Raw genomic sequence first — 13,763 nt, forward strand, 5'->3', positions numbered from 1 at the left:
AAAAAAAAAAAAAATTTAAAATGGTCCTAGGAACTGACAAGTCCAAGACTGAAGGAGTCAGCTGAATCCGTGGCTCTCACTACTGGTTTCTTGGGTGGGTGAGTGAAGTACAAAGTGCAAGAGACATATTCTCTGAGGCATCTGGCCCCTGGGCACAGCCAGGGACCTGTGTGTACAATTCAAATTCATAACCTTGTATGGTGGCTCAATCCGTTCCACAGAGGCAAGGGTAAGGAGGCTATTATCACCAGATTATTGACTCTTACGTCTCACAGGAAAGACCAAATTCAGCCTATGAAAGTCTGCTTAGATGCTGATGTATGTATGATTTGCACAGCTGTACAGAGTAGCCACACAACTCAGATATAAGGTTAGTTAGGTTAGAATGGAGGCCTACTATAGTCAGGAAGTTATAACCCTAAACTACTGCTAAGAAAGGCAATTAGTATATGCTTCAGTTAATGTCTCCTTTGAAAATCTTTCTTAAAAAGTCACATTTGTACAAGAAGGTTTGTGCAATAAAATGTTGTTTATAATAGCAAAAAAAAAAGTGGTAACAACCTAATACATATAAACACAGAAATGGTAAATAAATTATGGCACATGAGACACAATGAAACATCAAAAAGAATAGGTTTATCCAAACAAGATGCTGAACAAAATATACAATGTGAGCCAATTTGTTTGAAAAGAAAATGTTTTCCTTTTATATTTATGCATAACACACACCCATAACACACACACACACACACAAACACACACACAGAACCAAACTGTTAATAGTGGCTTCTCTGGAAAGGGGCACTTTCATCTTTTATTCTATATGCTATGAATCCTTTATTACCTGTGTAAACATTTTTTTTCCTAAATATAAGGGTTGGGGGGGGATGTACTGGCCCATAAATATTGAAATCAGAAGGTCTTCTTGAAGTTTTCATACATTTTTATATTATTCTCACCAGATTATAAAGACAAAGCAGAATAAAAAATGGGGGAGGGGGGCAGTTTAAAATCCTCCTGTTAAAAAAAAGCAGTTAAGATTCCAACTTGGCTCTATATTAAAAACAGAGTAGGGACTTCCCTGGTGGTCCAGTGGTTAAGACTCCACACTCCCAATGCAGGGGACCTGGGTTCAATCCCTGGTCAGGGAACTAGATCCCGCATGTCACAGTGAAGATCCCATGTGCTGCCACTAAAACCCGGCGCAGTCAAATAAATAAATAACATAGTGCTATACAGCAAAAAGAGAATAAGTTCAAGTGAGACAGGTGATTGATCGCTTTGGGCAAATTAAGCCCTACCAGCCTCAGTGCTCCCATCTGTAAAATGGAAAACAGCCTATTTTACAGAGTTACTGAGAAGAGTGTTTTATAGATCTAGCTAAAATGCCCAGCACACTGACACATCATGGGCATTCAATACATAGCAGTTCTTATTTAAGTCAGCAATGTCTATCTTACTTTTTATGTAAGTGAAACAGACTATGCTGCATGTAGGACTGTACCTTGCCAGATCTATTTAAGTGACCCTTCATAGGCCTTCCAGCCTCTTGCAATGCAAATTTATTCAGAAATAAAAATGTCATGTACATCAAACTACTTTTCTCCCCAAAATAGGTAAAACATTTCAAGTAAAAAAAAAATTTTTTTTAAGTTTTATAGACATTTACGCCATATACATATATAATTACAAGGAAACAAAGAGAGAGGAGAAAAATTATTCAGGATATTTTCAAATATTCTGTTCTAGGTCATTAAGTGCTCCCAAACTTAGCACCTTCTGGGGAACCTACTCTCAGCAGTCTTTGTGACATGCTTGTTTAAAGGCCTGCTTTGCAACCTACTAGGTATATAACCTCAAGAAAATCACTGTTCTCCCCCAAGGTCTCAGCCTTCTCATCAGTAATATGGGGCTTCCTGGGGTTGTTGTAGGGTTAAATAAAATGTTTAATGTTTTTAGCAAAATGCCAAGCTCATGGTGAGCACTCAATAAATGGTTGTAGTAGTTGTTCCGGTTATCTTTCTGCCAACCAAAGCACATGCTAGGGACAATCCATACATTAGAGAAGCTTTTCAACTGGACAAACAGCGCTAAGCAGGTCTCAAAGCCCCATGACCATGACCCAGTTTCCAAAGGAGAATATTAGGAAAATAACTGTCCAGAGACCAGAGGATGTCTGGACTGGTCAGTAGTCCCTGGTCAGATCTCCTTCCCCTTTTCCACACATACCCTCCAGGAATAACAGTCTCTTGGTAATTGGCAACGTGTCATGGGTGAGTCATGGGTCATATACTGTTTTCATCTGAATTCTCCAGAACTCTATCCCAAGTACCCCACAATCTCCCAGGGCCCCAAACTGACCTGAGCACCTACAATTCCTTTACCTCTCCAGTACCACATGAAGCCCACATGCCTAGAAATTCATAATGGAACATGATTTCCCCAACTACCTCTTCTCCACTTCAAATCCTTGTTCTAGGGTGCTCTGGTGCTGCCCCCAGACTCAAGTACACATCCCACACCTTGTCAGCTCCCTCCCATCATTCAGGTCTCAGCTCAAATAATAAATTCTCAAAGAGGTCTCCCCTGAATACAGTAGCTAATGTAGCGCTACTGTGCCCTCCTGCCAACCCATGCTCTATTCCATTATACTCTGTACGGATTCAGAATGTGCCTAGCTGCAAGTAACAAGTGCTTAATTAATAGAGGTTTCTACTTCTCTTATAGCAAGTCTAGAGGAGGGTGGCTACTGGTATAATTTTAGCTGTTCAGTGAGGCCATCAGGAATTCTGGCTCTGCCATATTTAGCACGCTGTCTTTATGTTTGTCATTTCATGGTACAAAAAGGTTGCTGCCATAACCAGACGGCTTTTCAACATGCAAGGCAGGTAGAAGATGAGAGGAGGAAGGTGTGGCTATGTCAGCCACATCTCTCCCCTTTTGTCAGGAAAGGAATCCTTCCCCAAACCTATCTAAAAACCAGAACTAGGTCACGTGGCCTCCTCCAGCTGCAGGTAAATCAGGATACAAATTGTTGTCACTGGCTGAGAACAAACATGATCTACTGCCTAAGGCTGGGCACAATGTAATCCCACACACAATCAAGGTTCTCTTAAAAACAAAAAAATGGGAATGAGCACTGGGGAAGAAAAGAACAGTGTTGGCCACACTTATCTTTTCATAGTACTTACCACTATCTGAAATTAACTTATGCTAAGTAAATAAATATGTTAATGTTTATATCTCCTCCACAGAATGCAAGCTCTATGCCCAGCTTTACATATATATACTCAGAGCCTATATTTTAAAATAATTGTCAACTTTCTCACAGTAGGCAGGTATTATAGATACTGGAATATAGTAAGGGTAGTCTAGGTTATGCTATAGTGGCAAATTAACCGCCAAATTTCAGTGGCTTGATAGCACAAAAACTTATTTCTTGATTATTCTTTATGTCCATTGCATATTGCGGGGAGTAAGGATGCAGGGAGTTTTCTCCACACTGAGAAACCTAAGCTGGAAAAAAGCCAAGTTGGAAGCTCCACTATCTCAAAATGTTGCTGCAGGGTTTACTATAGTAAAAAAAATAGAGGTGGAGGGTCTCATAAGAGCCACTTAAATGCTTCAGTCCAGGAATATATGTTACTCCCATAGATAGCCCACTGGACAGAATTAGTCACATGATTCTGTATAACTTAAGGAGGCGGAGACACATGGGAGAGCACATGAATGTTGGTAGTAAATATTTAAGCCTCATTCCCCATGGAATGGTAAGATTATCATACAATGCATCATCGCCATTTTAGAACTTAGACCCATTAAAGAAGTTTCTTGGAATGAACTCAAAGTTAGGGATACTCAGTAAAGCAATTATTTCATCTTATAAGGCAATACTTACCATTAAAAAAAATGTTTTTCCTTCAGGAGTAATAATAGGAAATATTTATGTAGCACTTATTATGTTCTGCTTCAAGCACTTGCCAAGTCTTATTACCTTTAATCTACCCAACTACCCAGTAAGGTAGATACTACAGTATTGTTAACTCCATTGTATAAGGGAATGGAAAAGTATTGGGAGCCAACTCTCCATGGGTCATTTCTGCATATTGTACAAGCAAAGGCACCAACTGCTTTTGTTCCATACAATCTTTAAAGATACTTGTATAGAGAACAGCTTTGAAAAATATAATGTCTCCTTCTAGAGCAAAGGGTGGCAGGTTTACTATCCAGTATAATCAAGATAATGTCTCCCTCTGGAACAAAGGGCAGTCATGCTTACTGCCCATTATAAAAGATTAGGATTCCCTAAGATCAGGATTTCTCTCCTTAATATAATCCACTGTGTTTGCAGGTAACATCTGACTCTCTCCACATCTCCCTTCTTTGGAAACTGGGGCTTAGGGAACCAGTATAAGAAAATGGTGATACTCTGGCCACAGCTATTATTATGAATAATAAACCCATTCCCAAGAGTCCATGAAACTGTGGCAGGTTAGCTTGTTACCTTGAAAGCAGGGTAAAATCTCAGAGCCTTAACAGTTCTTAACAAGAAGTTAAGTAATTTGCCTAAGGTCTGACAGCTAGTAGGCGGCATATCCAAGATTCAAGCCCAAGCTGTCTGGCTTAGAAACCATGCTTTTAAATTCTCTGCTATACTGCAGTAGTCCTCAAAGTGTAATTCCAGAACTACAAGCATCAATATCACCTGCAAATATGTTACAAGTGTAAATTCTTGGGCATTACCCCAGACCTACTGAATCAGAAACTTGGGGATTGGGGGAGGAAGAGACACATCTGTGTCTTAAAAGCCTTCCAGGAGATTCTGATGCTTACTATAAGTTTGAAAAACACTGCCATATGCATATATTCTGCATATATTCACTGTATCTGTAAGATAGAACAAAATGGTATGAGTATATCCTGATTTACATAGGGATGTGAACTGACCTTTCATAACTTGAATAATAGATTTGAAGCACTAAGGGAGATGGCTCCTAAGCCCTTGCATTTAATTTTTAGGAAGGTAGGGATCTTTATTTGGTGCAAATAAATACCACATGTCTGTTTAATACGTCTGCATATTCTCCTTTGGAGTCACAGATATATGTCCATAATGCTAAATGAAAATACCTGCTTTTTTATTCCCATAATGATTAGAATTACTTAGCCAAGGAGAAACACTATTTATATTTGAGAGTCAAGCTGTAATTCTTGAAAAACAGGAAACCACATATCAACACAGCCAACACAGTGTACCACAGTAGAAAGGGCAGCAGGCTTTGAGTCACAGAGTCAAGTCACTTAACTTCTTCAACTCAATTTCCTGATTTTAAAATGGAGAATGAACTCCAACTTCAGAGTTGCAATTAGGCCTAAATGATATGTCATGTGAAAGCCGTTGGTAAACAGCTTTTGTGCTACGTGGATGTAAACTCCACCTGCAAGGGCTCTTTCTCTGTCTTGATCTGGTGTTATCAGTTTCTCCAAAGCTTAGAGTACTGTCTGGCACTAGAAGATCCTCGATACTTATGAGGTATTGGGAATGAACATGAGGTATTATATTAATGATGTAATTGATTCCTCTGGGCTCCACTTGTCACAATAATCTCAGTCTTTTAATAGGAAAAAGTCACTTGAACAAGAAATCCTTAGTCATGTTTTAAATGGGGCAGATAATTTAAGAAAATCAGCTGATTTTCGTCCCCTGGAGAACACTACTGAAGGAGTTCTGTCCTAAGGCATAAGACAGAAACTCCTATTAGCAACCCTCACGGCCTTAGGAGCCTCATGGTTTCACATCTACGACAATCTCTTGTGCTCTTGTAAACAGTCAGGAATAAAGGATGTGCACCTACAAAGAACTAAATATCCCACGTTTACTTCTTCACTGTGGTAGAATTTTAATAAATAGATTACAGGGTTTATGTAATCTCTTTTAATGAAATCTAATATTAAATCAGCAAATATTAAATAAGCTACTATTGTGTTTAAAAAGAGACTGCTACAAAACCATTGTCAAATATCATTTGAGAACAGAAATCATTGTTGAATTTATAATTTAATGAAAAAATATAATTTATTTACAAAACTTTATGTATGGTAAATGCAGTTCCTTAATTTGTACTCTCTCCAACATACCTTCTCGATCTCCTGAAAAAATTAGTTAACGGTCTAGTCTTAAAACAGGGGAACTTTGGGCTTTTAGCTTCAACAGACAAATCTAAGATAGCAAATGAATTCAAGTTGAAGGACAGCTTTCAGTGTAGAGCTGCAATAGTAAGGAGAATATCCCAGCTGTGTTGCTATACCTTAAGGGACATCTGCAGAGTGTATTGTCCCCTGTGTATGTCTTATAATAATTCAGATATTTATATATAAATTAGTTCTACCTTTTAACAAGTAGCACAATCTATCTCAAGATTTGGAATTTTAACAGTCAACTAACTTCATAAAGGATTATGCAAATTTGTTTGATGAAAGAGCACAAATTACAGAGTTGAACGTGAAACTCCTTTTGTTTGCTTCTTTAAAAATATGGGGCTTCCCTGGTGGTGCAGTGGTTAAGAATCCACCTGCCAATGCAGGGGACAAAGGTTCAATCCCTGGTCCGGGAAGATCCCACATGCTGCAGAGCAACTAAGCCCGTGCACCACTACTACTGAGCCTGCACTCTAGAGCCCACAAGCCACAACTACTGAGACTACTGAAATCTGTGCGCCTAGAGCCCGTGCTCTGCAACAAGAGAAGCCACCGCAATGAGAAGCCCGTGCACCCCAATAAACAGTAGCCCCTGTTCACCACAACTAGAGAAAGCCCGCATGCAGCAATGAAGACCCAATGCAGCCAAAAATAAATAAATATTTTTTTAAATATGGAAAACAAGTTTGCTTTTCCTAAGCTTTTTTTTTACCCATCTTTTCAACTCCCAAGGCAATATAACTTCAACTAAACAATCACATGGCTACAGTGATTTATAGAGGTACCTAATAAAGATGCAACTCATATATTTACATATATATACCTTAATCAAACAATACTCTTCCAATGTAATCCAAAACCAAATTAAGCAAGTATCTTAGTCAATAAAAAAGTTACTTTTAGCTCCACCAAGTCCTTTCAAAATTCAGTGAAACCAAAAGGAAACAGAAGAGAAAGCCAGTTTTGACATAGTCTAACTACTTACCATCTCATAACCCCACAATGAAACAGTGACTTCTGGTAGCAAAAAATGCATGCATATTCTGCATCTTGTAGGAGCAAGCAATGTTGAAAATCACCTGGGCTTTACACTTGCCATAAATTCTCAACCTCTTGATGATTTTTGTATTCTAAATTAATACACTTGAGTCTTAACACATTTTGAGTCTTCAAAATCGTATCTTTATTAAATTGAAGAGTTAAGCAAATGCCAAAGACACTACAGAAATTCAATTGCTACAGTGAATGAATAAGACGTATTAACTCTGATATGTTACAGTTCATTTTCTTCCTGCAAGTGGGAAGCAAAGAGTCCACAGTAACACACCTTTAAGTTCCACATCCCTAGCCTCATCATCGCTGTCAGTTCTATTTAGAAAAAGAAAAGAAGGGGGGGTGGGGGGAGGAAGCCCCCAATATCTAAATTCATTTTTTTTCAAAGCCTTGTATCCCACTCTTCAATACCTCTTTGTCTTAAAGTGACCAAATCTGTCCCAAATCATTTCCTTGGTTCCCTTTCCTAAATTAGCTGAATTCAAATTAGTTTTTTATCTATTCTACTTTCTCTCCTAGTCTCCTTTCATTCTCATGGGTCGTTATCCTTTAGTTCTCTCCATTCCTCTTCTACATATTTATCTTCAAATAAAATACTTTCAGACACTGGCAAGAGACACCACCTTTAAATGAAAGCAGGCAAACCATCCAGAATTTTCAACTCTCCTGTGATTTTATTTCCAGAATATCCACTCAAGGAACCCTCGCCACTAAAGATGAAAGACAAGCTAAGGAAATACATTAGACAGAGGAAGTAAACATCGAAACACGGCATGCCTAGGTATTCTTAAGCCTCTAAGCAGAACTAGACTCCCGAGTCCAAAGGTCTTTCTTTTTCGTGACTTCTATGCCCTCGCGGAGTCTGACAACACGTTGGTCCGGGAGGGGTGTCCCACCACCTCCCGTTCCTTCTACCACCTCTGCATGACCTTGCTCTGAAATAATCTTGCACAAGCAAAATCCCCCAAATTCTCAGGCTGGTCCCTTGCCTGAGGTTTCTGTGCCTCAATTACTGAACTCTTCTCACCTTCCAACCGTCTCAGGGAACACTGGGTCTTCGCCTTAATGTACAGTTTCGCCTTTAAAGTTTTATATCTGTCTGGTTTCTTGATGGTATGTCATCCCTCATCCCCCATCCCATCCCCGCCTCCAACAGGCACCAAGAGGGTTAAGATTACCCCATCCCACCCTTAAAAAAACAAAACTTCGTCTGTAAGGCCTTCCCCACCCCCACTTCAGCTCCCAACAGAGATGAGCTCCCGAAAGATTCGGACACACCTCCACCTCCAAAGCTAAGGGTCTTCCTGGGACAATTTGCACAACAATACGGGGTCTGTGTGTGTAAACTCCTATAAGACTAACCTAGGAGGAAAATATCAAGACCCTTGAAGGTCCCTCGCAGCTTCATTAACGATACTCTCAACACATTATAGGAAATTATAGGTTATTCCTATAACCCTCCAATTCCTCTCCTTCCTAATTCGCCGACCCCGGCGCTCACACAGTCGGAGGGCTAGCGTGCGCCAGTCGGAGGATCAAACACCAAGAAAAAATTACCGTCAAGGGAAATTAACCAGTTCCATGTTCTGCAGACGCCGTCTCCCTGTGTGCCAGGAGCAAGCTTCAGAAGGTGCCTCCAACTTTTCTCCTCCCTCTCTAGAGTGCGGACCACCGACGCACGCTTCCACCTCAATCACAATTTGATGAGATTGGAACCACCAATCTGTCTCTACTAGACGTAGGGGGGAGGGGTGACTATGACGGGAGGGATGGGAACTCGTAATAGAGGAGAGAAAAGCCCCGCTTTTACCCCCCCTGAGAAACTTCTGGGACTCTTCTATTACGCAACCTCGGAACCAGGTTCCAAAATCCGAACATCTATCGGCAAGACGCGGGGCTCACGGGCCAACGTTTGATTTTGGAGAGGAGGATGGGTCCCTTCTTGTGTTCCCCTCCCCAGTTTTTCTAGACGCTACCTGCCGGGATTTGTAAGGACGGTGCGAGCTCTGCGTCTCCTTCGCCCGTTCTACCCTAAGGTTCCCACTGGAAAAGCGGGAACACCAGCGACTTGAGCCAGCGTGCTGGGAAGCCGGCAGCGAGGCGGCAGAGCCTGGGCTTCCCAGAAGTCAGCGACCGCGGCGTCCTGGCCAGGATGACCCCCAGCCCGAGGGGCGCAGGGTTCCGCTTACCTTCCAGACCTAGTCCTCCGGTCTCGGGTCGTGCGCCCTCGCCGCCTCCGCCCGCCCCTGACCTGTTGCCGTGGGGAAGGCGCGCAGGTGTGGGGAGCACAGGGCGCTCAGCGTCGGCTAGCGCTGGACCCGGCTCCCAGCCGCGGAGGCGAGAACGCAGCTGTGCCAGCGACGCGCGCAGGCGGCGGCCGAGTGCGCAGAAGCTGCGCGCTCGCCCGCTCGCTCGCTCGCTGGCTGGCAACCTCTGTGCGCCGGCGGCCCAGGAACGCCCAGGAAGCGAAGCCACGCCCCCCAGGAGGTCACGCCCCACCCCGCGCTCCCCGGCCCCGCCCGGCCCACGCCCTCTAGCCGGCGCCACCCAGATGGAGAGGAACTGCTCGGCCCTCCCCCCGGGACCAGTGGGAGGATCTAGGGCGAGCAGCCTCTCAGGATGGAATACTGCAGTGACCGCACCGGCAGCATGGGTGACCCTCCCCCCGGCTGGTGTGGGACACAAGTACCCTTTCGCTTTACATCGGGATTAAGCTTAGGGTCAAGTTCTGACTAAAGTGTCAAGGAGTCTTTTTGCAGTCTCTTACACAATTGAAACATTCTGTATCCTTTAAAGGAGATAATAACTAACATCTGGAGAGCGTTTTACGGTTTATAAAGGGCTTTTCACACACAGGCCCGTCTCATCTTCGTAACAGCCTTATAAAACAGACACATTATTGCTGCCGTTTCCCAAATAATGAAACCGAAGAGCTGAAAATAAGTATTGTGCCCAATGTCACAAGCTCAAAAGTGGCACGAGAAACCAGGTCTCCCGAATCCAGCCTCCCGGTCCTTGCCCTTCAGCAGCCCAACCCCAGAAAATTCTTCTGGGTATTGGGGCTTTGTCAAATAGATCCAAAAGCTTATGTCTAGTTGCTACCCGATCCCTTCTTTGAACATACCAAGGAAAGCATCACGCTGAGTTCTTTGCATCATCTCACCTTCCTCCCTGAAAGAGATACAGGAAGATTGTATCAAATGGACCAGACAGGCTTCTTTCCAATATCTTAATGGTTTAAATGACTGAAATTATTTGGATGAAGAAAATCATCTTATTCATATGCAATATAATGTAAATGTAAATTAATATAATGTATGAAAATATCCCCCTTCCGTGCCCTCTCTGTTCTCCCCTCCTTTGTTGTTGTTGTTGCTTTGTCCCTCGTGTCCCTCATTGTCAACATGAACAGTATTTGAAAACCTAAGTGATAGATACTTGCATTTCCATACTAAACTCTGGGCTGCTTGACTTAATTTCCCATGGACTGCCTTCCAAAATATAACTCTTCTCCCTACTCCCTATGCTCCCATGATGATATTGATTTGATTTACCTTAACAGCTAAAATAATTAAGTTACCCCTGATGAGATCTAGTGTGCCTCTAGATGAAAGCTTTGGAGGTCTTCCCTGGGCAGGGTGGGACGGCAGTCACTCCTGACAGATGCGAGTTTGTGCACTTCTTAAATGTTTCTAACAGAGATTGATATCTATTTTAATCATAACAAATATTTTAACCTTTTTGTTATGGAATTAATATATTTCATTGTAAAATATATATAAGCCTGGTCATAATTTATAATCTGAAGGTTTTTACCAATCTAAAACTTTTTCCTTTGTTGTGTTCCTAATCCCATAACACCTCCTAATACCTTCAAACTGTAGTCAATTTAGTAAATGATGTTGACAGTGCAAGTTTGATAATATTATTTTACTGCTTTTGGAGCTGAGGGATGTAATTTTGCAAAATTTTTTTGTTGAAGATGATGTAGCTTTGGTTCAGGGAATAGTTCATTTCATTTATAGGAATATTTTTAAGGCAATGTGCTAGGTGATGGGCCATATTAGTGACAAAGACAGTGCACCTGTTTTCATGAGAGTCCAGTGCCTTGCAGATACAAGCAAGTAAATAAACAATTCCAATGCATGCTTCTATTGATTAATTTCTGGAAATGGAAATAGGTTATTTTAAAACACTTAAATAAAAACTAATTTTCTCATAATAAATAAAGAAAAAGTGGTTAGTCATTCTAGTGAGTTTTTTTTTAAAGTTGCTTTTCTGCCTTTTCTCCAGGTCACATTGTATAACCAGTTAATAAGCAGGCTATTTTAAATAGTGATTATACCATATCCAAATTTTTAAAAAATTTATGACATAAAAGAAAGTAATTATGCAAGAGAGATACAGATACTTCACTTTATTAGCTACACTTTCCTCTATCTTCTTCATTATAGGAATTCTTTAGTTACATTTTTTAGCTCACTCAATGAAATTCTAGCACTTTCTTCATCTTGACAACCTAGTCACTTTTATTTCTGACTATGTTTCTGCTAAGGTGAAGCATTTCTCTGACATCAGTGATCTTTTTTACAACAGAACTGAAAATTTTTTTTTCCCTTTTTAATACAGTTATGGTACTTTATCAGCTACCTCTTCATGTAAGGACTCCTGAGATGTTACCTGACAATTTTCAGTCATGATTCTACTTAAATTTTGAAGACAAACAAGTGAACCCCCAGGGACTCACAGAAGCTCATAGGTGGTATTCTCAGAGCTCCTGAACTGTACAAGGGGGCAGGAACACATGTTAAGGTTGATACTGGGGGGAAGTGTGTCTGCATCCCAACCCCGAGGCTGCTTGCTTGGGCAGACTGGAGTATTCTTAAACTCTGCAGTCAGCAAGACCTGAGTATTTTAAACCAGCAGTTTAAATTATGTCACTCCAAAATTATTGCATGTACATATCAAAGGGAATGAATTTCTTCAAAGTGTAAAAAAATCCTAACCGAACTGGCAAATAAATCCTAACCAAGTCCTAACCTGAGCATACACCTGTTGTTTATAACAACAACAACAACCAACCAACCAACCAGCCCAGAGCTGGGGAGAAGGTGGCATAGATGAGGAGTGGTGACAGTGAGGAGGAAGGAGGAAGGGTTGGCCTAAGCCAGGTAAAGGGCAATAGAGATACAGCCAGTTTCCCAAAAAGAACACAAAGGAGGAGGGGGAGTAGGACCTCCGGGCAAAGATTTTGAGGGGCAGTGATGAGAAATATAGGAAAGGTCAATGGCAAACTGATGGTGAAAGGCCCTACATGCCAACCTAGGGAGTCTTCTTTTCATCCTAAGCACAGTGGGTAGGAGATTGATTTGATCAGGTTGCATTCTAGAAGGACTACTGTGGTTGCCATACGAAAATGAAAATGAATAGGAGACTAAGGCTGTAGTCATAATCCCCGAGGCCATGGAAGAAAGTGTACTGAGAGCTGGGCATAGATTGTAGGAAGATATAGAAATTCCCAGCTTTACATCTCTACCTGGGAGGCAGGTATGCAGATGTAAACCTGCTGTCTTTTGCTTCAAGAAGAACTAAGTGTACAATTATTGTAATTAAAATAACTATTTTATCTTGAACACGTTGTATAAAATATGGTTCCTAGTGACCAGACCTCACTTTTTTTCTTCTTACCTCATTTATTCTAACAAGTACATATGAGTTTTATATTTGTGTGTGTGTGTTTTTAATAAATTTATTTATTTATTTATTTTTGGCTGCCTTGGGTCTACACTTCTGCTCGCAGGCTTTCTTTAGCTGTAGTGAGTGGTGGCTACTCTTCGTTGTGGTGCGCCGGCTTCTCATTGCGGTGGCTTCTCGTTGCAGAGCACGGCCTCTAGGTGTGCAGGCTTCAGTAGTTGTGGCTCACGGGCTCTAGAGCGCAGGCTCAGTAGTTGTGGGGGACGGGCTTAGTTGCTCCATTGCACATGGGATCTTCCCGGACCAGGGCTCAAACCCGTGTCCCCTGCATTGGCAGGTGGATTCTTAACCACTGCGCTGGGCCACCAGGGAAGCCCCAGTGTGTGAGTTTTTACCTATTGCTACCACACAATACTTCCCAATCCCGGGGGGTTATGAATATTTTTGAGTCACGTGATAGTATTGTTAAATTAATTTAGTATTTAAAATTGTAATTTGGAAAATGCCAATGAATCTGGAGAAAAATAATATGAGCACAGATCCATATTTTTCTCTGAAGAAATAAATGTAGGGATTTAACTAAATTTCTACAATTTACCAGACATTTCACACACATAGCTTTTTTAATCCCCTTGAAAACATGTGTATAGTTCTAGTTCATGTCTAAAGAAGAAATAAACTCAGAGAGGTTATTCATCTCTATCATGATTATACAGCAAATAAATAGCAGACACAGTATTTGAACTCAGCTTTTCTATGGCTTAAGGTCATATTTTTACCACTATCAGAATTAGATTAGAATTAGATTAGTATAAATA

At 41.2% G+C, this 13,763-nt stretch overlaps 1 protein-coding gene across 1 annotated transcript in view; it reads right to left on the bottom strand.

Annotated features, from left to right (window-relative positions):
- The window catches only part of AFF1 (ALF transcription elongation factor 1), a 200,712-nt gene extending 191,045 nt beyond the window's left edge, over positions 1–9,667 (bottom strand). The window contains exon 1 of the mRNA XM_024764212.1: positions 9,441–9,667. The gene's annotated coding sequence lies outside the window, so the exon portion shown is untranslated. The remainder of the gene's footprint in view (positions 1–9,440) is intronic.
- Between the last annotated feature and the right edge of the window lie 4,096 nt (positions 9,668–13,763).

The sequence above is a fragment of the Neophocaena asiaeorientalis genome, unplaced genomic scaffold, assembly GCF_003031525.2.
Source record: "Neophocaena asiaeorientalis asiaeorientalis breed wild unplaced genomic scaffold, Neophocaena_asiaeorientalis_V1.1 scaffold296, whole genome shotgun sequence".
Taxonomy (NCBI): Eukaryota; Metazoa; Chordata; class Mammalia; order Artiodactyla; family Phocoenidae; genus Neophocaena; species Neophocaena asiaeorientalis.